The sequence below is a fragment of the Bubalus kerabau genome, chromosome 4 (genome assembly GCF_029407905.1).
Source record: "Bubalus kerabau isolate K-KA32 ecotype Philippines breed swamp buffalo chromosome 4, PCC_UOA_SB_1v2, whole genome shotgun sequence".
NCBI lineage: Eukaryota > Metazoa > Chordata > Mammalia > Artiodactyla > Bovidae > Bubalus > Bubalus kerabau.
In genome coordinates this window covers 123,782,644-123,805,323 of record NC_073627.1, presented here as the reverse complement: position 1 = coordinate 123,805,323, position 22,680 = coordinate 123,782,644, and the positions used below count along the sequence as shown (strand labels likewise).

The following is a 22,680-nucleotide window of genomic DNA, read 5'->3' as shown; positions in this document are numbered from 1 at the left end:
AACTTTCCTTCCAAGGAGTAAGCATCTTTTAATTTCATGGCTGCAATCACCATATGAAGTGATTTTGAGCCCAGAAAAATAAAGTCAGCCACTGTTTCCACTGTTTCCCCATCTATTTGACATGAAGTGATGGGACTGGATGCCATGATCTTCATTTTCTGAATGTTGAGCTTTAAGCCAACTTTTTCACTCTCCTTTTTCACTTTCATCAAGAGGCTTTTGAGTTCCTCTTCACTTTCTGCCATAAGGGTGGTGTCATCTGCATATCTGAGGTGATTGATATTTCTCCCAGAATTCTTGATTCCAGCTTGTGCTTCATCCAGAAAAGCGTTTCTCATGATGTACTCTGCATATAAGTTAAATAAGCAGGGTGACAATATACAGCCTTGACGTACTCCTTTTCCTATTTGGAACCAGTATGTTGTTCCATGTCCAGTTCTAACTATTGCTTCCTGACATGCATACAGGTTTCTCAAGAGGCAAGTCAGGTGGTCTGGTATTCCCATCTCTGTCAGAATTTTCCACAGTTTATTGTGATCCACACAGTCAAAGGCTTTGGCATAGTCAACAAAGCAGAAATAGATGTTTTTCTGGAACTCTCTAGCTTTTTTGATGATCCAGCGGATGTTGGCAATTAGATCTCTGCCTCCTCTGCCTTTTCTAAAACCAGCTTGAACATCTTGAAGTTCACATATTGCTGAAGGCTGGTTTGCAGAATTTTGAGGGTTACTTTACTAGTGTGTGAGATGAGTGCAATTGTGCAGTAGTTTGAGCATTCTTTGGCATTGCCTTTCTTTGAGATTGGAATGAAAATTGACCTTTTGCAGTCCTGTGGCCAAAGCTGAGTTTTCCAAATTTTCTGACATATTGAGGGGAACCATTAGACTGATAAATACTCTGGTCTCACCTACAGATTAAAAAAAAATTTTTTTTTATTCAAATATAGTTGATTTACAATATTGTGTTAGTTTTAGATACACAGCAATGTGATCCAGTTATACATATATAATGGGCTTCCCGGATGGGTCAGATGGTAAAGAATCCGCCTGTCAATGCAGGAGACCCAGGTTTGATCCCAAGGTTGGGAAGACCCTCTGGAGGAAGAAATGGCAACCCACTCCAGTATCTTGCCTGGAGAATTCTATGGACAGAGAAGCCTAGCAGGCTACAGTCCATGTGGTTGCATAGAGTCACACATGACTAAGTGATTAACCCACACACATATAAATATATCTTTTGTACTATATATATATTTCAAATTCTTATCCCTTATAAGTTATTATAAAATATGGAATTTAGTTCCTTGTGCTATATAGTAGGTCCTTGTTGGTTATCTAATTTATATATAGTAGTGTGTGTATGGAGAAGGCAATGGCACCCCACTCCAGTACTCTTGCCTGGAAAATCCCATGGATGGAGGAGCCTGGTAGGCTACAGTCCATGGGGTCATGAAGAGTAGGACACGACTGAGCAAGTTGACTTTCACTTTTCACTTTCATGCATTGGAGAAGGAAATGGCAACCCACTCCAGTGTTCTTGCCTGGAGAATCCCAGGGACAGGGGAGCCTGGTGGGCTGCCGTCTATGTGGTCGCAGAGTCAGACACGACTGAAGCAACTTAGCTTAGCAGTGTGTGTATGTTAATCCCAAACTCCTAATTTATCCTGTCATATCTTTCCCCTTTGGTAACTATAACTTCCTACCTAACAATTCTTAAAAGCAAGACCTGAAAGCATAGTACTGTTTTCAAGTGATTTAACCACAATGAGATGCCACCATACAACTATTTGAATGGCTCAAAGAAACATCTGACCATACAAAGTATTAGCAAGGATATTTAGAAACTGGAACTCTCATATACCATAGGTGAGAATGTAAGATGCTATACCCACTTTTCAAAACAGGCAATTTCTTATGAAGTTAAATATACCCAGCCATCACACCCCTAGGTACTTGCCCAGGAGAAATAGAAAATTACCTTTACAAAGATTTATACATGAATATTTATAGCAGCTTTATTTACAAACAGCCTCAAACTGGTAACAATCAAAATGTCCATCAATAGGTGAATAAATAAATCATGGTATAGTCATACAATGGAATACTCTTCTGTGATAAAGGAGTGAACCATCACACCTGAATGAATTTCAAAACATGCTGAATGAAAGAAAGTCAAAAAACAGTACACATTTGCACAGCAGTGTGAATATACAGTCAAAAAAGGTTAAAATGGTACATTTTATGTCATGCATATTTTGCCATAATAAAAAAGAGTACTTGCTCGGTGATTCTTTTATATTTATGAAAGTCTAGAAAATCAACTAATCTATGGTAACAGAAAGCAGATCAGTGGTTTTGGAAGGGATCAGGACGCAGAAGGAAGGATCACTAAGGGGGATAAGCAAACTTGTGGAAGTGATGGACACCGCTGCCATTTTTCAATAGCGTTTGCTCACTTTGTGTCCCTTGTCACATTTTGCTAATTCTTGCAATATTTATTGTTTTCATTATTAATGTAGTTGTGACAGTGTTCTGTGATCAGTAATTTCTGATGTTGCTAAGGCAAAACTGTTGGTTCACTGAAGGTGGCTTAGATGATGGTTAGTATTTTTTAGCAGTAAAGTGTTTTTTATTTAAGAAACGTACCCTTTGTTTTTCTTAGACAAAATACTATTGCATACCTAATAGACTACAGCATAGTGTAGGCATAATTTTTATATGCTTATATGAGAAACCAATAACCTTGTATGACCCTCTTTATTGTGATATTTGCTTTTTTGCAGTAGTTGAAACCAAACCTATAGAATCTCCAAGGTATGCCTTTTTAAAATGTGTCCAAGATTTGTTTTGATCAGATATGGTAACACATGCAGACATGGAAATGTCATGAAGAAATTTGTGTACTTACAGTTCCCTGGAAACAGAAGGCATGCCATGTTACACAGGGTGACCTGGGAAAGCCATGGGATCGGTCAGGAGGGAAAGTGAGGGGAAACATGGACAAGTGCCTTTCTGGTGATTTCTGTGGGAAAAGCAAGATGAGACAGAGAAGACAGGCTTAGGATTAACTAGTTTGAATCATCTCAACAGACTCTGGCTTCTCCTACTTGTCTGATACCTAGCACTAGGGTGGTTAGGATGGGTGGAGAGTATCTTGGCATATGAGAGCCCTGTTGAGGGTCTGATAAAGGAAGTGGTAGGGGCCAGGGCCTCTGGAGGCTGGTTTGCTTTTGAAGAGCATGCTCTTGGGCAAGTGCTTACTTCACTAGGATTTAGCCAACCCTGGGAAGGGTAATCCCTTCCTGTGTCAGCAAGACCTCAAAATGTCAAAGCAGAAGGAAATACAGAAAAATCATAACTAATAGAGTAAATAAGAGTGAGAAGATGAGTCATATATATATTGCCCATTTAGATGAGGCCCAGGGATAGAATGGGCTTCCCTGGTAGCTCAGCTGGTAAAGAATCTGCATGCAATGCAGGAGACCCCAGTTTGATTCTTGGGTTGGGAAGATCCTTTGGAGAAGGGATAGGCTACCCACTCCAGTATTCATGTGCTTCCCTGGTGACTCAGATGGTAAGGAATCTGCCTGCAGTGTGGGAGGCCTGGGTTTGATCCCTGGGTTGGGAAGATCCCCTGGAGGGGAGCGCATGGCAACTCACTCCAGTATTCTTGTCTAAAGAATCCCCATGGACAGAGGAGCATGGTGGGCTACAGTCCATGGGGTCACAAAGAGTCAGACATGACTGAGCAACTGAGCATAGCACAGGGATAGAATGGACCATAATGTCTTAGTAGCTTCAGTTGTGTCCGATGGATCTTTGTGAACCGATGGATTGTAGTCTGCCAGGTTCCTCTGTCCATGGGATTCTTCAGGCAAGAATACTGGAGTGGGTTGCCATTCCCTTTTCCATGGGATCTTCCTGACCCAGGGATCGAACCTGGGTCTCCTGCATTGCAGGTGGGTTCTTTACCATCTGAGCCATCAGGGAAGCTCTAATGGATGGGGTAGGTTTAATGGCTAGTAGTGCCTTTGGCACCCCACTCCAGTACTCTTGCCTGCAAAATCCCATGGACGGAGGAGCCTGGTAGGCTGCAGTCCATGGGGTCACTAGGACATGACTGAGTGACTTCACTTTCACTTTTTACTTTCATGCATTGGAGAAGGAAATGGCAACCCACTCCAGTGTTCTTGCCTGGAGAATCCCAGGGATGGCGGAGCCTGGTGGGCTGCCATCTCTGGGGTCACACAGAATCCGACACGACTGAAGCGACTTAGCAGTAGCAGCAGCAGCAGTGCCTTGGGAGCAATTAAAACATAGATTTTTTAAAGTTAGGGCTTCTGAAACTTTCTTGTGCGTGCAAATCACCAGGGATCTTGTCAAAGTGCAGATTCTTATTTAGAAAGTTCTGGAGTAAGGCCTGAGAATCTGAATTTCTAACAAGCTACAGTGCTGTTGGTGTAAGATAACCCATGATACAGTAAAGTTCTGAGTGCTTGAATGAGCAATGGGTAGGAATCTGGGTTGAAGTGTTGGTTCTGCTGCTTGGTCATTGGAAAATTCTGGGGAATGTATGTAACCTATGAAAACCTTATATTACTTACAGATAAGGTGGGAGTTATAACAATATCTACCTCAGAAGATCATTGTGATGGTTAAATGAAGTATTACTTAAGGGTGCTCAGTGAAAGGCAGTCAAAAGTAAGAAAAGTTGGGGTGGGTTTCTAAGACAGCTTACTGTTTCCTAAATTGCAAAAGTGGGATAATTTAGGGATCCTGTTCTTGCAAGGATCTCCTTTGCCATCTGTCTGGTGAGAAGATTTTTGGCTTCTGTATCTACAGTGACGGGAAGAATTCACTTGGAGGCCATTTTGTTTTTAGACTGCTCTGTTCATTTCAGAGATTTTTTTTTTTTTTGGAGATAAAGTCAGCTGCAGCCATGTAGTAATAGGTCTATTGCCTGAGGCAACTCAGAAGGAGAAAGGTCTGCCCTCCCAACCCCCTTTCATTTTTCTGATACATCCAGAGTTTCACATTTAACCAAGCCTACTCACAATTACTGTATTCTCTGTGGTCGATACCGATGACTTTGAGTGATAAGAGGTAAGTGGTTATAGTACATCTCCCACAACCTCATTACAATGAGTCACTCAGACAGAAGTATAAACATACTTTTAAACAAGCATGCACTAAAACAATAATACAATCTACAGCAAACTCAAAACATTCTTGACTCTCAGGCTTTGTAAGGACTCAAAGAGCACTTTGTATGAAAGTGTCACTCAGTAAACGTAATATCGCAGAGGGAGGAATCATTTCATTTTCTAGGTTCTGAGAAGCAACAGGACACAGAGGTTGAGAGGTTTGTGCCCAGGATGCTGTTCTGAAGACTGTGGGCTGTCAGGGTTTTATATCTTTTTTCCTCCTACAAAGGGAGAAGGATTTAAATATAATCATGAATTTGAATAATCCTTTGGTTGGTTGTTTATAAGGATCAGAACCTCCTCACTCAGTCTAAGTGAAAGAAGGTTTATGATCAGGAATGTTTCATAGAATTCAAGGGCAGAAATCACAGCTGAGGGTCATGAGAAACTGGAGCTGGAAGTATAAACTTCAGTGACAAGGAAGGCCTTGGTCACTTCCCACCTCCCTTGGTCAGGTATCATATGACTTCTTTCCTGAAATTCACTTCGCATTTTACTTTTTTATAGAACATTTCTTCCATTTAATTTTCCAAAGACCCATCCTAGCCATCTTCAAACTACCTGCAGCCCCTGGGTCTGTGTTACTTTCAGACCAGGACACTCAGCTAAGCAATATGATCCCTACTCCAGTTCCGAGTATAGGAAGATTTGACACAAGATTGATACAACTTGAATCAGTTGTTTCTCCTTGCTCCAACCAGCAGCAGGTAGTGTAAAGTTACTTGACTAGCCATAGGACCAGTTCCCAGTTGGTAAGAACACAGGGCATAGGCAAGGAATTTGAATACCATGCCTGCTCTGGCCTTGCCACCTAATCTGTTAGTCATTGAGACTGTTTTGTTAACCAAGAAATTCATTGAGCACCCATTTGATATATTCATCACAAGCAGTTGGTAAGTAGGAATCAGGACTTTGGCAGAGAGTGGACCTCCTTGTTTGTCATTGACTGCAGTTGATTACTGTTAGCAACCTTTGGAGGAGGTTGTAGAGTCAGCTATAAATATACTGTCTGTACCCTTATCCACATTTTTCTACTTTGTCTATAAGGTTCTAAGGAATGCCAGTGATATTTTCCTAGTCTTAAAGTCCTGTGGGTAAAAATCATAGTAGATCAACAAGTGTGAGCATTAGAAAGAGCATGTGGAACAACAGAATGAGCCTTGTTCTGAAAGCCGAAATCTCTCTCTTTGATAGTTACTGTATAGTTAACCTTTTTACACTTCTTCTAGTCTAATCTTTATAAATAAAAATTACAGTTTTTATTTCAAGTCTTCTTGTGAATACTCAATGAAAGAATTATATGAGGTTATTTGTGTCTTCTAAGGTAAATATTAAAGGACACTGAAGATTGAGTAGTCTTGTTGAGGCTTCTTTCATTTCATGCATTCCCCATTTGTGGACTATGATAAGAGATATGATAAAAGGTGTTGAAGAAATTATACTTCGTTCTACCACCACATGTCTCCAAGGACAGAGATTCTTCCAGGGATATGGAGGGCCACATTTTTTTTAACTTTTTGATCTTCCATATACTTCAGTTCAGTCACTCAGTCATGTCCGACTTTTTGGATCCCCATGGACTGCAGCTCGCCAGGCCTCCCTGTCCATCACCAACACGTGGAGTTTACTCAAACTCATGTCCATTGAGTCAGTGATGCCATCCAACTATCTCATCCTCTGTCATCCCCTTCTCCTCCCACCTTCAATCTTTCCCAGCATCAGGGTCTTTTCCAATGAGTCAGTTCTTCGCATCACGTGGCCAAAGTATTAGAGTTTCAGCTTCAGCACCAGTCCTTCCAATGAATATTCAGGACTGATTCCCTTTAGGGTGGACTGGTTGGATCTCCTTGCAGTCCAAGGGACTCTCAAGAGTCTCTTCCAACACCACAGTTCAGGTGCATCAGTTCTTTGGTGCTCAGCTTTCTTTATAGTCCAATTCTCATATCCATACATGACTCCTGGAAAAACCATAGCTTTGACTAGACAGACCTTTGTCGGCAAAGTAATGTCTCTTTTTTAAATATGCTGTCTAGGTTGGTCATAGCTTTTCTTCCAAGGAGCAAGCAGCTTTTAATTTCATGGCTGCAGTCACCATCTGCAGTGATTTTGGAGCCCCCCCAAATAAAGTCTGTCACTGTTTCCATTGTTTCCCTGTCTATTTGCCATAAAGTGAGGGGGCCAGATGTCATGATATTAGTTTTCTGAAAGTTGAGTTTTAAGCCAACTTTTTCACTCTCTTCTTTCACTTTCATCAATAAGCTCTTTAGTTCTTCTTTGCTCTCTGCCATAAGGGTGGTGTCATCTGCATATTTGAGGTTATTGATATTTCTTGCTGCAATCTGGATCCAGCTTGGGCTTCATCTAGTCCAGCGTTTCTCATGATATATTCTGCATATTAGTTAAATAACCAGGGTGACAATATACAGCCTTGATGTACTCCTTTCCTGATGTGTAACCAGTCTGCTGTTCCATGTCCAGTTCTCACTGTTACTTCTTGACCTGCAGACACATTTCTCAAGAGGCAGATCAGGTAGTCTGGAGTTCCCATCTCTAAGAATTTTCCACAGTTGGTTGTGATCCACACAGTCAAAGGCTTTGCTATAGTCAATAAAGCAAACGTAGATGTTTTTCTGGAACTCTCTCACTTTTTTGATGATCCCATGGATGTTGGCAATTTGATCTCTGGTTCCTCTGCTTTTGCAAAATCCATCTTGAACATCTGGAAGTTCACAGTTCACATATTGCTGAAGCCTGGTTTGGAGAATTTTGAGCATTACTTTACTAGAGTGTGAGATGAGTGCAAATGTGTGGTAGTTGAGCATTCTTTGGCATTGCCTTTCTTTGGGATTGGAATAAAAACTGACCTTTTCCAGTCCCATGGCCACTGCTGAGTTTTCCAAATTTGCTGGCATATGGAGTGAAGCACTTTCACAGCATCATCTTTCAGGATTTGAAATGGCTCAACTGGAATTCCATCACTTCCACCAGCTTTGTTCGTAGTGATGCTTCCTGAGGCCCACTTGACTTCCCATTCCAGGATGTCTGGCTCTAGGTGAGTGATCACACCATCGTGTTTATCTGGGTTGTGAAGATCTTTTTTGTATAGTTCTTCTGTGTATTCTTGCCACCTCTTCTTAATATCTTCTGCTTCTGTTAGGCCCATATAATTTCTGTCCTTTATCGAGCCCATCTTTGCATGAAATGTTCCCTTGGTATCTCTAATTTTCTTGAAGTGATCTCTAGTCTTTCCCATTCTGTTGTTTTCTTCTATTTCTTTGCATTGATCACTGAGGAAGGCTTTCTTATCTCTCCTTGCTATTCTTTGGAACTCTGCATTCAGATGGGTATATCTTTGCTTTCTCCTTTGCCTTTTGCTTCCCTTCTTTTCCCAGCTATTTGTAAGGCCTCTTCAGATAATCATTTTGCCTTTTTGCATTTCTTTTTCTTGCTCCCTGTCTCCTGTACAATGTCATGGACATCTGTCCATAGTTCTTTAGGCACTCTGTCTATCAGATCTAATCCTTGAATTTATTTTTCACTCCCACTGCTTAATCATGATGGATTTGATTTAGGTCATACCTGAATGGTCTAGTGGTTTTCCCTACTTTCTTCAATTTAAGTCTGAATTTGACAATAAGGAGTTCATGGTCAGAGCCATAGTCAGCTCCCGGTCTTGTTTTTGCTGACTGTATAGAGCTTCTTCATCTTTGGCTGCAAAGAATAAAATCAATCTGATTTCAGTATTCCATATACTTAGCTTGTAAATTGTGTGGAATTTTAATGTGAGCAAAAAAAGTGGTGTATTTTGGGTGAAGTAGGACTTCCAAAGAGTTGGAGAAAGGGGCTGCTGCAGTTGGGATGATGGTGATTGATTTTATGTGCTCAGAATCTCCCAGGGTCTTGGCCCAACTGCTAAAGAACAGATGCCTAAATAGGTTCCTAATGTTGAATATTTTCCACATTTTGGAGTTTTCCCCTGTTCTTAAAAGACTGATAAAATTACCTAAAAGTGAGATGTTTTCATTGCTTTCCCTGAATTGAAGCTCTCACACCTTCAATCTTACACATATTATAGACAACAAAGACTGTTAGTTTAAATGTTACAAAAACTACATGCCTTTTAAAGCAAGCCCTTGGTCTTGAAGTGAGCTCCACTGCACTTAATACATTTTTTCTAGAGACATTTTTTTTTTGTACAGAAAGCCACTTAGGTTTGTAAAATAATGTCAAGAAGATCTGCCTTCTATGTCCTCTTGTTGTTAATAGCCCTGTTGTTGTTCAGTTGCTCAGTTGTGTCCAACTCTTCATGACCCCATGGATGGTAGCTCACCAGGGGTCCCTGTCCCTCACTATCTCTCAGAGTTTGCCCAAGTTAATAACCCTGCGAAATCCATTACATTTTCTCTTCCACAGGAGTTACTGCTCCCAGGGATAGAATAGGAATTCATGGTGCTGCTGCTAAGTCACTTCAGTCGTGTCTGACTCTGTGAGACCCCATAGATGGCAGCCCACAAGGCTCCGCCGTCCCTGGGATTCTCCAGGCAAGAACACTGGAGTGGGTTGCCATTTCCTTCTCCAATGCATGAAAGTGAAAAGTGAAAATGATGTCACTCAGTTGTGTCCGACTCCTAGCGACCCCATGGACTGCAGCCTACCAGGCTCCTCCGTCCATGGGATTTGCCAGGCAAGAGTACTGGAGTGGGTTGCCATTGCGTACTGCACATATAGAACTGTTGTTTTCAAGAATGTCTTCCAAAATAGTTAGAGGCACATCAGCTGTCAATATAGCTCTTTGATAAAGCCATTTTCTTTGGTCAGTCCTTTCTAGAACTCCAGTAAGTGAGCAGATTGTTATTGGATGGACCATCTTGAAAACCTGCCTGAGTCATTTGGAAAGGAAACATGTTTCAGTACTGACTTCAACAGAAACACAAAGTTTCTACATGAAAAGCCCTTGCTTTTAACTTGCACAGCCATAGGGAGACTGAGAGGGTGGCTGATTACTCTCAGAACTGGTAGAGCATTCAAAGGATATCTGTCCAAATAGAGGTATGTGTGATGTCACCTGAGCTAGCCTTGTTTGGCGTTCTATGGATTGAGTCCTTTACCTCTGCCCTCTGCTGCAAGCTTCAGAGCCTGGCACACAAGCTGTTTCTTCCAAGGTCTTCAGCCTTTTTAACAAACAGCAACTGAATAGAAGCGATATGCTGGAGGTGTGATGTTTTAAGATTCTTCGATGGCAGGTTTCAAAAAAACCTACTTGTATTTGTATACAAGAAACTGCCTTGTATTTGTTCAGATAAAGCTTGATATTATGTCACTTAGAGCCTGAAATCTCTGTAAAATCTTAACATAAGGTGAATTTTTTCTTTGAGCTTGTAAAGTCTACTTGGTGAGAGTGGCTTGGCTGCTCCAAGCATTCTTTTAGGACCTCAGGCTAAGGAGGTGCTGACATTGTCAACAGGAGACTTCTGCTATTGTCCCTAGTGTTGACTTTTAACTGGCCTATGAGGCAAGAGTGCTAGTGGAGAATCACAGGGGAGGTTTTATTGCCAGTTCTGAAAGTAGAGAATATCACTTCCTCTCCCATTTTATTATTCAGGGCCCGGTCACATGACCACAACTAACTGCAGTGAATTCTGGGAATGGAATTTGTCTGTGTGCCCTGAATGAAAGGGGTTGGCTTGGTAACAGCTGGCCAGTCTGCCAACTAGCTTAAACCAAATGGTGTTTATGACAAGAGTACAGGGGTTCTCACAGAATCCTAAGTCTTCAAGAAGGGAGTGGGTCTAGAAATCAGACAGTGCCCTCTGTCTCTTTCTTTTGCTCTTGATCTCTTTATTTTTGTGCCACTGGTTCAGTCGATTCTCTGTGTCTCTGTGTACTTTTTAAAAGACTGCTCCTTTACCTGCAGGGCTGAAAATGGTTATTCCACAGCCCAGTTTTCACATTATAGTCTTGGCTATCCAGAGCTTAACTATTTTCTGAATTCCAATTCCAAGTTTCCAGACAACAGAATTTGACTGGCCCAGGCTGCCTCAGTTCCAGCTAACAGGCCAGCAGTTGGGGACCCAAAGTGTACACCTGGCTTCTAGATCCCCAGCCCACTACCAATGTGACCCTGAGAAGGAGACAGTGTTCAGAAATGGATGATTTTGAGCCGGATCATCCAAACTATCCATATGTTTAAATGGCAGATTTCAGAAGTGACTCAGGAGTTTTCAGCCACTGTCTTTGCACTGCAAGAAGGCAAGAGGTATGACCCACCTCCCAGAATATTGGAAATAAAAGCAAAAATAAACAAATGGGACCTAATTAACCTTAAAAGCTTCTGCACATCAAAGGAAACTATTAGCAAGGTGAAAAGACAGCCTTCAGAATGGGAGAAGATAATAGCAAATGAAGCAACTGACAAACAACTAATCTCGAGAATATACAAGCAACTCCTACAGCTCAACTCCAGAAAAATAAATGACCCAATCAAAAAATGGGCCAAAGAACTAAATAGACATTTCTCCAAAGAAGACATAAAGATGGCTAACAAACACATGAAAAGATGCTCAACATCACTCATTATCAGAGAAATGCAAATCAAAACCACTATGAGGTACCATTTCACACCAGTCAGAATGGCTGCAATCCAAAAGTCTACAAGTAATAAATGCTGGAGAGGGTGTGGAGAAAAGGGAACCCTCTTACACTGTTGGTGGGAATGCAAACTAGTGCAGCCACTATGGAGAACAGTGTGGAGATTCCTTAAAAAACTGGAAATAGACATGCCTTATGATCCAGCAATCCCACTGCTGGGCATACACACTGAGAAAACCAGAAGGGAAAGAGACACGAGTACCCCAATGTTCATCGCAGCACTGTTTATAATAGCCAGGACATGGAAGCAACCTAGATGTCCATCAGCAGATGAATGGATAAGAAAGCTGTGGTACATATACACAATGGAGTATTATTCAGCCATTAAAAAGAATACATTTGAATCAGTTCTAATGAGGTGGATGAAACTGGAGCCTATTATACAGAGTGAAGTAAGCCAGAAAGAAAAACACCAATACAGTATACTAACGCATATATATGGAATTTAGAAAGATGGTAACAATAACCCTGTGTACGAGACAGCAAAAGAGACACTGATGTATAGAACAGTCTTATGGACTCTGTGGGAGAGGGAGAGGGTGGGAAGATTTGGGAGAATGGCATTGAAACATGTAAAATATCATGTATGAAATGAGTTGCCAGTCCAGGTTCGATGCACGATACTGGATGCTTGGGGCTGGTGCACTGGGACGACCCAGAGGGATGGAATGGGGAGGGAGGAGGGAGGAGGGTTCAGGATGGGGAACACATGTATACCTGTGGCGGATTCATTTTGATATTTGGCAAATCTAATACAGTTATGTAAAGTTTAAAAATAAAATAAAATTAAAAAAAAAAAAAAAAAGAAGGCAAGAGGAAGTTCTATTCCCTGAGTTCTGATATCCCCACTTCTCTCCTCTATCTCTCATATCATTGTGTTTGCCATTTTGTGACATTATGTACATCCCAACTCATGTAGTCACACCACCACTTCTCTGTCTTTGAAAGGAAAGAGTCATCTTCATGTATATAAAATCACAACAGGCCTAGCTTTAATTTAAAGTGTTTTTCATTTTCTGAAACTTTCTATATAAGCTCTATGTGGTAGAGCTTCTCGAAGCCTATAAAACCAGTGACCTAAATATTAAACTGATGATGCATGCAAGAGAAGAGAGAAGCTAAGGAGGATTTCTCTTATCCTGGAGTCTGTGATATTCTATCACTGTTATGGAATGTTCTATTTTAAGACTCATCGTATTTTTAAGGTGGAGGAAAATATATCTAGATATAAATCTGTCTCATTTTGGTTTTCACTGTGGTCTTATGAAGTGCTTATTATAGGAGGGTAAATCAAGGCTTAGTTTGGTGATTCACTTAATGCCTTTGAACGTCCCTCATTTGTAAAATGGAGATAGTAGTACATTACACAGGGATGCTGGGAAGATTAAATATAATAATGAATGTTAAAAAGCTTACAGAGTCTTCAACAAATAAGCATAGAGTTAATGTATGACTCAGCAATTCCACTCTTAGATGTGTGCCCAAGACAGTAGAAAAATAGGTGTTCAAATAAAACCTTGCCTGTGAATGTTTGTAGCAAGTCTATTCACAACAGCCAAAAGAGGAAACAGCCCAAATGTCCATCAGGTGATAAATAAGTAAATAAATGCGATATATCCATACAACAGAGTACTGTCCAGCAACAAAAATGAATGAAGTGCTAGTACATGATACGGCATGGATAAATCTTGAAAATATGCTAAATAAAAGGAGTCAGCAACAAAACAAAACAAAAGCACCACATATTATTAATATATCACTTCCACTTCTGTTAAATATCCAGAATAGGAAAATCTATAGGGATATAAAGAAGACTCAGGGTTTTTAGGGTCTAGGGAGAGGGGGAATGGACAGTGTTTAATGGACAGAGGTTTCCATTTGGATTGATGAAAAAGTTCTGAAACTAGATACTGTCCAATGTCTTGAAGGTTGTGCAATGTCTTGAAGGTACTTAGTGCTACTACACTGTATGCTTTAAAAAGGTCTGAATGGTAAATATTATGTTATTTCTATTTTATCACAATAAAAAATCATACCTTATGCCCCCACCCCCATTAAAAAAAAGCTTTGTAAGTGCTAAAGTGCTATATGAGATTAAATCACTCGTGATTTTTTTTCCTTTTATTAAAGTGGCTGTCCTAGTCAGGTGACTCCAAGCACTTCATTACTCTGTGATACTTGTATTCTCAGTGACCTCTCAATACCTCAGTCAAGGACCAGTTCCAGTCTTTTAACTTAAGGTTTTTCTTCTCAATTCTATGAGGAAATATCCATCATAGTAATTTATTTAAGAAGGAAGCAAGGTGGATACATGCTGCCTCTATGTTTTTCAACAAATAAGAAAGTTTCTTCAGCTGGTAGCTACCTAACTTTCTGAAAAGTAATCTAAAGATTAGGTTGCAGAGTCAAAACAAACCAAGAAGGAAAAGGTCTGGGTTCTGGATTATGGTAGGCTTCATCAGTGCTGGTTACCCATTTCCAGTTCTCTTTTTTGTAGGCATGTGGGGAGGCTGGACTTCCCAGCTCCCTCGGTGCCGAGGCAGAGTGATGTGACTAATTCTAACAGATGACGTGGAGACATTTAAGAGACAGTGTGGCACCTCCTGTTCTCTTTTCCTCTGCTGCAGTAACCCTTCCACAGGGTACAGAGGGGAGTGGGAAAACCTTGCTAGTATAGGGATATCAATGGGAGTGATTTAGATTGGTCTTTGAGTCTGAGAAGCAAAGAAGGAATCTGACCATCTAGGACCAAACAGGATCCCTAGGGGAGAAGGCTTCCAGGAGACGCTAGTACCCACACTCATCTGATTCCCCAACCTCCTTGGAACATTCACCCATTAAGACCAGTCAGTTAGAGGTGGTACATTGCTAGATATGTCACTGGGGATCAAATAAAAAAACAGCACACAGCCCCTGCTGTCAGGAAGCACACAGTCCAATGAAGAGACAAAAAAGGGAGAGATGCTTATAATACAGTGGGTAAGCATGGCCAGGTAAGTCCAGAGAAGAGTGAAGGACAAAGGTGGGCCCTGCAACCTGGTCTGATGAGCAGGGCAGGGGGTTAGGGAAGTATTATAGAGAGATGGCTACTGATCTGAGACTGGAATGGGTTGGACTGTGAAGAATTTGGAAGAGAGGTTTTGTTCTCACTCTAGAGATAATATCAGAAGAATGTGGGGCTTGGGCATTTCAAAGTGGAAATCAATTCATTTTTCATCAGACATCCTTATATGTGGTGGACACTCTAGTCCTATTGGGAGGGTAATTTTCTTAGTACTAATTTTAAGAGAGGGTAGAGCATCATGGTTATTAGTTCTCCTACAGGATTAGACAAATCCTAACTTCAATGTTAGCTTAGTCTTATTTTTTAACTGTGTGATTTTGGGAAGATTATCTCTTTATGTCTCAGCTTTTGCTTGTTTGTTTTTTAAATCTGAAAATGTGGGTAATAATTTGTTGTTGGGATTGAAGGTTAATTCCCAAAGGTTGATAGCATCGACAGTGACATGGTTAAAAGGATGATGGCAAGTTATTTTAAGACCTTAAGTAACATACTGACATGGTTTTACTAGAAAAGTACTTTCCAATTTCCAAATAACTGACCCCAAAGAAACATGGAGGAACCAAATTACTTAGGAGGGAAGACTACAACTTCAGCTTAGCAGTGTTAAATGATTGTGGTCATTTCCTGGCTCCCACTGAAGAGGAAGCTTGTCAGTGGGGTACAAGGTATGCTTTGTAGATAGTAATATAGTGCTTCTCTTATAGGCCTCTGTCCTCATTTACCCTGTTCAGAAATTCATAGTGAGTGAGTTACATTTATTCTCTGTCTTTGATCTTTGGCTTTGACTAATAGGAACATCCTTGGGACACGGTTCCAGACAAGGATTCTGAGCACACATTTCCTTCATGGGCCTGTGGAGCCCTCTGCTTCTGTTCAGCCCTGAGAAGCCCTTATGAAGAAGTGACATGGGGCAGGCATGTCAGTGCTCCTGGAGAGAATGCTTAAGGACAGAAACTGGTGCTTCTAAAACTTGTGTGCAGGCTGAGAACTGACTTTACTGAAATCTGAAATCTATTCACCTTTGGGTATCAGACAGGCTACTGCAGTGGGCAGATGGGAGGGAGATTCTATACCTCAGACTGCCAGGGCTCAAGAAACTTCCCAAACTGTATAATCAAGCCCTTGAATAAGCTCTTAATGAGGCTGTCAGTCTGTAGACCACATACCTTGGCAGAAATTGGAACATTTTAAGTGGAAGGAATTAATCAAAATTTGTGGATTTGACGGTGGGGTCACTTACCTCCTAATGTTTGAAAAGGAAGGAGTGACTGAAAGTGAGTATCTTTTGGGACACTTTAGTTTCAAGGTAAGTGGATATTAAAATATGGGACCCTCCCTGACAGCTTTAGCTGCTTTGCAGAGGGCTTAACTTATAGGATGGTGTGGTAATTAATGTCAAGGAGCTGTTATAAGTTGACATCATTCTGAAAAGCATGGGGTCTGAAAGGAGAGAGTATATTTCTGGGAAAGATATTTTTCAGGAGGTTTAGTGGGCTGAGGTGTTCTTTCCAGGGGGTGCTTTATGGTGTCACATTATTCAAGCGGGGTCACTGCGCATCCACAAGTGTGAGGTCAGTCAATTGCAGGACTGTTCTCTCTGCCTGGTAGAGCCCCGGGGATAAGGAATATGCAATGTCTAGTTGATCCTAACTACACAAAGGTGTCCCAGGTTGATTGTTATGCTGATACTTGCAAAACAGATGACAGAAGGTGTGTATCCTTCCCTCTTTAGTGTTCTTAGGTTTTAATTTCTAAAAGGGGAAAAAGAATCCAGTCAGTGACAGAAAGAAGTTCTGTGTTTACATTTTCAAGTTAACTAAGAATTAAGTTAATAAGATGATTAGATGGCATAACCAGCTCAGTGGACAATAGTTTGAACAAGCTCCGGGAGATGGTAAAGGAGAGGGAAGCCTGGTGTGCTCCAGTCCATGGGGTTGCAAAGAGTTGGACACAACTGAGCGACTGAACAACAAGAAATAAGTAACACTTTCTTTTTAGAACTCTCTAAAATTTTCTTCCCAGCCCCCTTTGGCCTTACCCTTCAGTGACTTCTTAATGAGGAGAAGAATGCCTAGTCCAGTCTCTGCCCTCTGCCTTCCTTAGTGCCCAAATCCATAATTACCCTGTTTTTTTCTCCCTCTTCTTTACCAAAGCTCTGGCAGTAGATATTCTGGGCACACATGCAGATCCCATTGTCAGTATACACATGCTGCCTGCTGCTTCCAGTGCTAAGATTAAGGGTTAACATCAATCACCTTTCTCTAGGGAACTGCCTGTTCCATGCCCAGAACCCTGGGGATGACACTGTCTCCACCTGATACTGATGGCTCCCTGATAGAACAGAACCGCTCCTCCCGGCTCTAGGCAGGGCAATGCTGGATTTGGCCGTAACTGGTCATTACCTGAAAGCCTTTCTTCTGTTGCTTATTCTGCTTCTGTTAGTCCCTTGTAGGGCTCTCTTGAGAAGCACGTCCTCACTAAATCAAAGGTGTCTAAGACTCTCAACTGCTTTCAGGATCTCAAAAACAACTCTGTGGGCCAGTTGGAGCTTTTCAAAGTATTTATCTCAGGAAAGTGATTTCACATAGATGTCTGAGAGTTCACAGTTCACTTTCAAAGGAGGCCCTTATTAGCAGCTGGTCCTCCCTAATTGGTGAAATTTCACTTATTTCAACAACAGACTGGACATTTTTAGACAGTGAGAGAATAATTCTCATGGGGATTGTTATTGATTCTACTTATCTGTTTAGAGCAACCCGTTATATGCTTTGTTAAGGCCACAAAATGGCTGATGATGAGTATACATGTCATAAAAACTTTAAAAAGAAAAGAATTATTAAAATACACAAGAGAATGTAGTTATGAGGACTTATTCTTTAAAACCCTAGGACAGATTAATACTCACTGTGTAATAAAGGTGGTCTTGCTCCCAGGGGAGGTTTTGGTGGGGTTTCCTGTCCATCTCTTGTACTCTGCACTTTGGAAGTCGTGTGGAGCATGGCAGAGTTACTATTGGCTGTTCAATGGAAAACTACAATGACCACAAATAGGAATGAGAAATATGACATATGACAAAAGATAGTGTGCCAATTAAATAACAGTTTTCACATAGACATATGTAGTTTTCAGTGTTATGGTCAGTCTTGAATCATGCACTTTTTACAACACAAGAAACTTAGATGAACCGTATGGATACGATAGTTCATCATTAAATTGGATGATTGAGGGAATGTTCCTTTTTTCCTTTGTTAGACAAAAGAACAGAATTATTAAGAAGATGCAGACAAAAGAACAGAATTATTAAGAAGGTGCAAACAAAAGACTAAACAGTAAAATCAGAAAACATTCTTGCCTTTTACTTCGTTTTCCTACTCTGATTTTCCAGAGACAAGGGCCATTTGCTGTACACTTTATATATCCTTTCAAATATTATTCTTAATACTCAGAAGTAAATCATGATATATACATACTTTCATATTACCGCAAAGGCACATTATAGATTTATCTAAATCTCTAAATGGAATCATTGCAATTTTGTTCTTCAACAATAATTCTTTCTCTACTCAGTACTATGAATCTTTGTCCTATGTTAGTACATACAGACGTACCAACTTATATTTTAAATTGCTGTATACAGTATTTTAAAGTAATATTTCATTATTTAACTCTTTGGAAGGGGAAGTACTGATTTATGTTTCTCTCAAGGTCTTTAGCAATAGGAAAGTGGTTATTGGCTTACTTAATTAAAATCTTGGTCATATTTCTGGAGACAGTCAGCACAGAAGCCAAATTACCAACCTATAAATGTTTGTTCTTCATTGCAAAACACCAAATGATACTCAAAGGGGTTTGATTTTGTGTTTTTTAAAAATAATGTTCTCTAATCCAAATTGGAGGTCAATATTTACCTCTACTGTGCTGTATTCTGGAAAATTTGAGGAAGAAGTAAGAACTTTAGAGTTGCTGCTGCTGCTAAGTTGCTTCAGTCGTGTCCGACTCTGTGCGACCTCATAGAGGGTAGCCCACCAGGCTCCCCCATCCCTGGGATTCTCCAGGCAAGAACACTGGAGTGGGTTGCCATTTCCTTCTCCAATGCATGAAAGTGAGAAGTGAAAATGAAGTCGCTCAGTCATGTCCGACTCTTAGTGACCCTATGGACTACAGCCCACCAGGCTCCTCCATCCATGGGATTTTCCAGGCAAGAGTACTGGAGTGGGGTGCCATTGGGCTAGATCCAACTCTAAATCCTGGTTCTGTCTATTTTGAACTATATGATCTTGGCAAATTATTTAAACCCCATTATCCTCAGTCCTCTTCTTTGTAAAATGGAAACAACAATCCTTAACTCATTAGATTGTATTTACTATGAAATGAAACACTATATATGACAATAGGATAATGTCTAATTGTTGGTGTTCAATAGTTTTAATTAACATTTATATGTGATGGAAAAATGAAGTTGTTGATATACTGTTTTTACTTACCAAAAGGCAATTTCATATAGTTTTACCTAATATATATGCTATATGTAACATTTCATAGTCATTCTCTTCAAAGAATATTCACTGATGAGACAATATCCTTAGATACATTCTTGAATGGCAACTTAAAGGCTCAGTTTAGTTCAGTTCAGTTGCTCAGTCGTGTCTGACTCTTTGTGACCCCATGAATCGCAGCACGCCAGGCCTCCCTGTCCATCACCAACTCACAGAGTTCACTCAAACTCATGTCCATCGAGTTGGTGATGCCATCCAGCCATCTCATCCTCTGTCGTCCCCTTCTCCTCCTGCCCCCAATCCCTCCAAGCATCAGAGTCTTTTCCAATGAGTCAACTCTTTGCATGAGGTGGCCAAAGTATTGGAGTTTCAGCTTCAGCATCAGTCCTTCCAATGAACACCCAGGACTGATCTCCTTTAGGATGAACTGGTTGGATCTCCTTGCAGTCCATGGGACTCTCAAGAGTCTTCTCCAACAGCACAGTTCAAAAGCATCAATTCTTTGGCACTCAGCTTTCTTTATAGTCCAACTCTCACATCACCACTGGAAAAACCATAACCTTGACTAGATGGACCTTTGTTGGCAAGGTAATGTCTCTGCTTTTTAATACGCTATCTAGTCTAAATGGTCAATATAAGACATGACTTTATGAGAAATTATAATATGGAGAAATTTTCACTGAGATAATTAAGGATGACTTAATGAAGATATGAGATCTGATACTGACCTTGAAAGATGGGTAGATGATGGAGAAGCAATAGAATATTCCAAAAGTTCTGACTGAGCTCTCTCTTTCATAGATAGATGAGGGACAGAGTAAACATTTAGACTTTAGAATTTAATTTTAGATGGGACCATTTATTTATTTCATCCATTTCATAATACAGATAAGGGGAGAGGCCTATAGGGTTTAAGTGACTAGGCAAACATCATAAAATTAGTTAGCTACAAAACTGGTAGGCTTCCGTGGTGGCTCAGAGGGTAAAGAATTCACCTTTAGTGTAAGAGTGCTGGGTTCAATCCCTGTGCCGGGAAGATCTCCTGGAGAAAGGAATGTCTACCCACTCCAGTATTCTTGCCTGGAGAATTCCATGGACAGAGAAGCCTGGCAGACTATTGTCTATGGGGTCACAAAGAGTTGGACACAACTGAGCTACTATTACACACAAGCACACACACATATACACACAACTACTAGAAAAAGGTAACAGGTACTATTATTACTCACAAGCAAGAAATGGAGATAGTTTTAGAGTTATGAATAAATACTCATCAAGATTATTTTTATTTATTTTTTTTTCATACATGATATTTTACATGTTTCAATGCCATTCTCCCAAATCTTCCCACCCTCTCCCTCTCCCACAGAGTCCATAAGACTGTTCTAGAGTAATGTTTAAAAAACACTGCCTGTGGAATCAATTTTTTGAAGAATATGCACTATGATGATTGAGAACAAATAAGACATGTTGATGGAAGTAAAGGATGCAGAAGGAAATGGCAAGCATTTGAACAAAAATTAATATATGCCCAGGGGCTATGCAAACTACTGAATGATAAACACAAAGCAGGCTTTACAGAGACCATGTAGATGAGGGAGGAAGGCTGAGGGTAATCAAGGTTGAGCAAGAGGCATATGTAAGATATAAAACATTTGGGACAGAAGAGGCTGGGAAAGATTACAGAATAAATTTAGAGAGTGTACAAAAGCTCAGGCAAATCAAAAGTAGAAAATAAAAGGAAGATTGCACAAGAGGATTGATAATAAGATGTGTTTCAAGTACATGGAAACAAGATGTCTGTACAGAAGGCAAGAATCTCTCACAGGTGGAAAAGGTAATTTATTGAGATAAGATGTAGAATTTCTGAACAAAATGATTTTCCTAAGCATTAGTGATGTCAGGAGTGGACATACCAAGGAGGAAACAAACAGAAAAATTTGGCTAGTATTTGCATAGCTGGAAAAGAAATGGATTCAGAATTTTGGTGACTTATTTAAGGCAGGAATGGAGCATGATTGCTGTCGGGAAGTCTAGCAAACTTTGTGATACTGAGTTGGTGGTTGAACTTCTCAAGACCTCCGATTTCTTAGCTGTAATTAAAGGACCTGGACAAAATGAGCTTCATGACAGCTTTACTCAAAGTGTGGCCCATGGACCAGCAGGTCCAATACTATTTGTTACCAGTCTGTGAAAAAATTAGTAGACTTTTGAGAATGTTTAGCAACTTTTATAGCAATTTGACTTTGTTGCAACATCTAAGCATGTGATTTTGTATTATACAGATTATTGGTCTGCAGTGAACTTGAAATTGAAAAAAAAATGTCTTTCACTGTGGATAACTTGAGAATCATTGTTATAAAGTCTTTTGATACTAAAGTTATAACTATATATATATTTAGTGATTGAAATTTCCCTGGGTATGGATAGGTCGAATTCATCCTTGTATCAGCTTGCTAGGGCTGCCATAACAAAATGCCACAAACTTGATGACTTAAATGCGAAATTTATTTTCACAGTTTTAGATACTGAAAGTTCAGAACTGAGGTGTCAGTAGGTTTAGCTCCTCCTAAGTCTCCTCTCCATGGCTTACAAATGGCAGCCTTCTGGCTGTGTCCTCCCATCTTTCTTCTGTGTCTGTGTCTCACATTGTCTCCGTGTGTTCTAGTCTAAGGATTCCAGTTGGATCGGGTTTGGGTCCACCTTTAATGGCCTCATTTTAACTTAATCATCTCTTCAAAGGTTTTATCTGCAAATAGTTACATGCCAGGATACCAGGCATTAGGGCTTCAACATATGAATTTGGGAAAAACAATTCCATCCATAACCTTGCTAAAGAAAGCTGTTTTTTTCAAGACATTGTTTTATGACAATGTAACCAACTGATGGGTATTTTGGAGTTGGTTTGTATGCTTGTTTTTGCCAAATGACCACAAATACATGAATTAGTTATGGTATGTTTTCATTTGATTTTAATGTATATACATTTCCCCCTAAAATGATGCCTTTATTCCAATAAATTAAGATCAAAGTAAATAAATTTCAGTTATCCAAATCTCAGAAGTGTTTGGATGAGCAAATAGCAGAATTATAACATAATTCAATAAACCTATGAACCTTCCTACATTTCTGAACTGTCACTTTAAAAAAAGTAAGTCACACTAAATCTCAGAAACTTAATAGGACATAAATCAATTTTTACCTAGGCACAACGGAAAAAAATTGATGCATTTGATTTTTTTCCATGGCTCTGATCATATACAAATTTA

At 40.1% G+C, this 22,680-nt stretch overlaps 1 long non-coding RNA gene across 8 annotated transcripts in view; it reads left to right on the top strand.

Moving 5' to 3' along the window:
* LOC129650191 (uncharacterized) overlaps positions 1-22,680 on the top strand; it is a 191,418-nt gene that overhangs the window by 131,142 nt on the left and 37,596 nt on the right. The window lies entirely within an intron of this gene.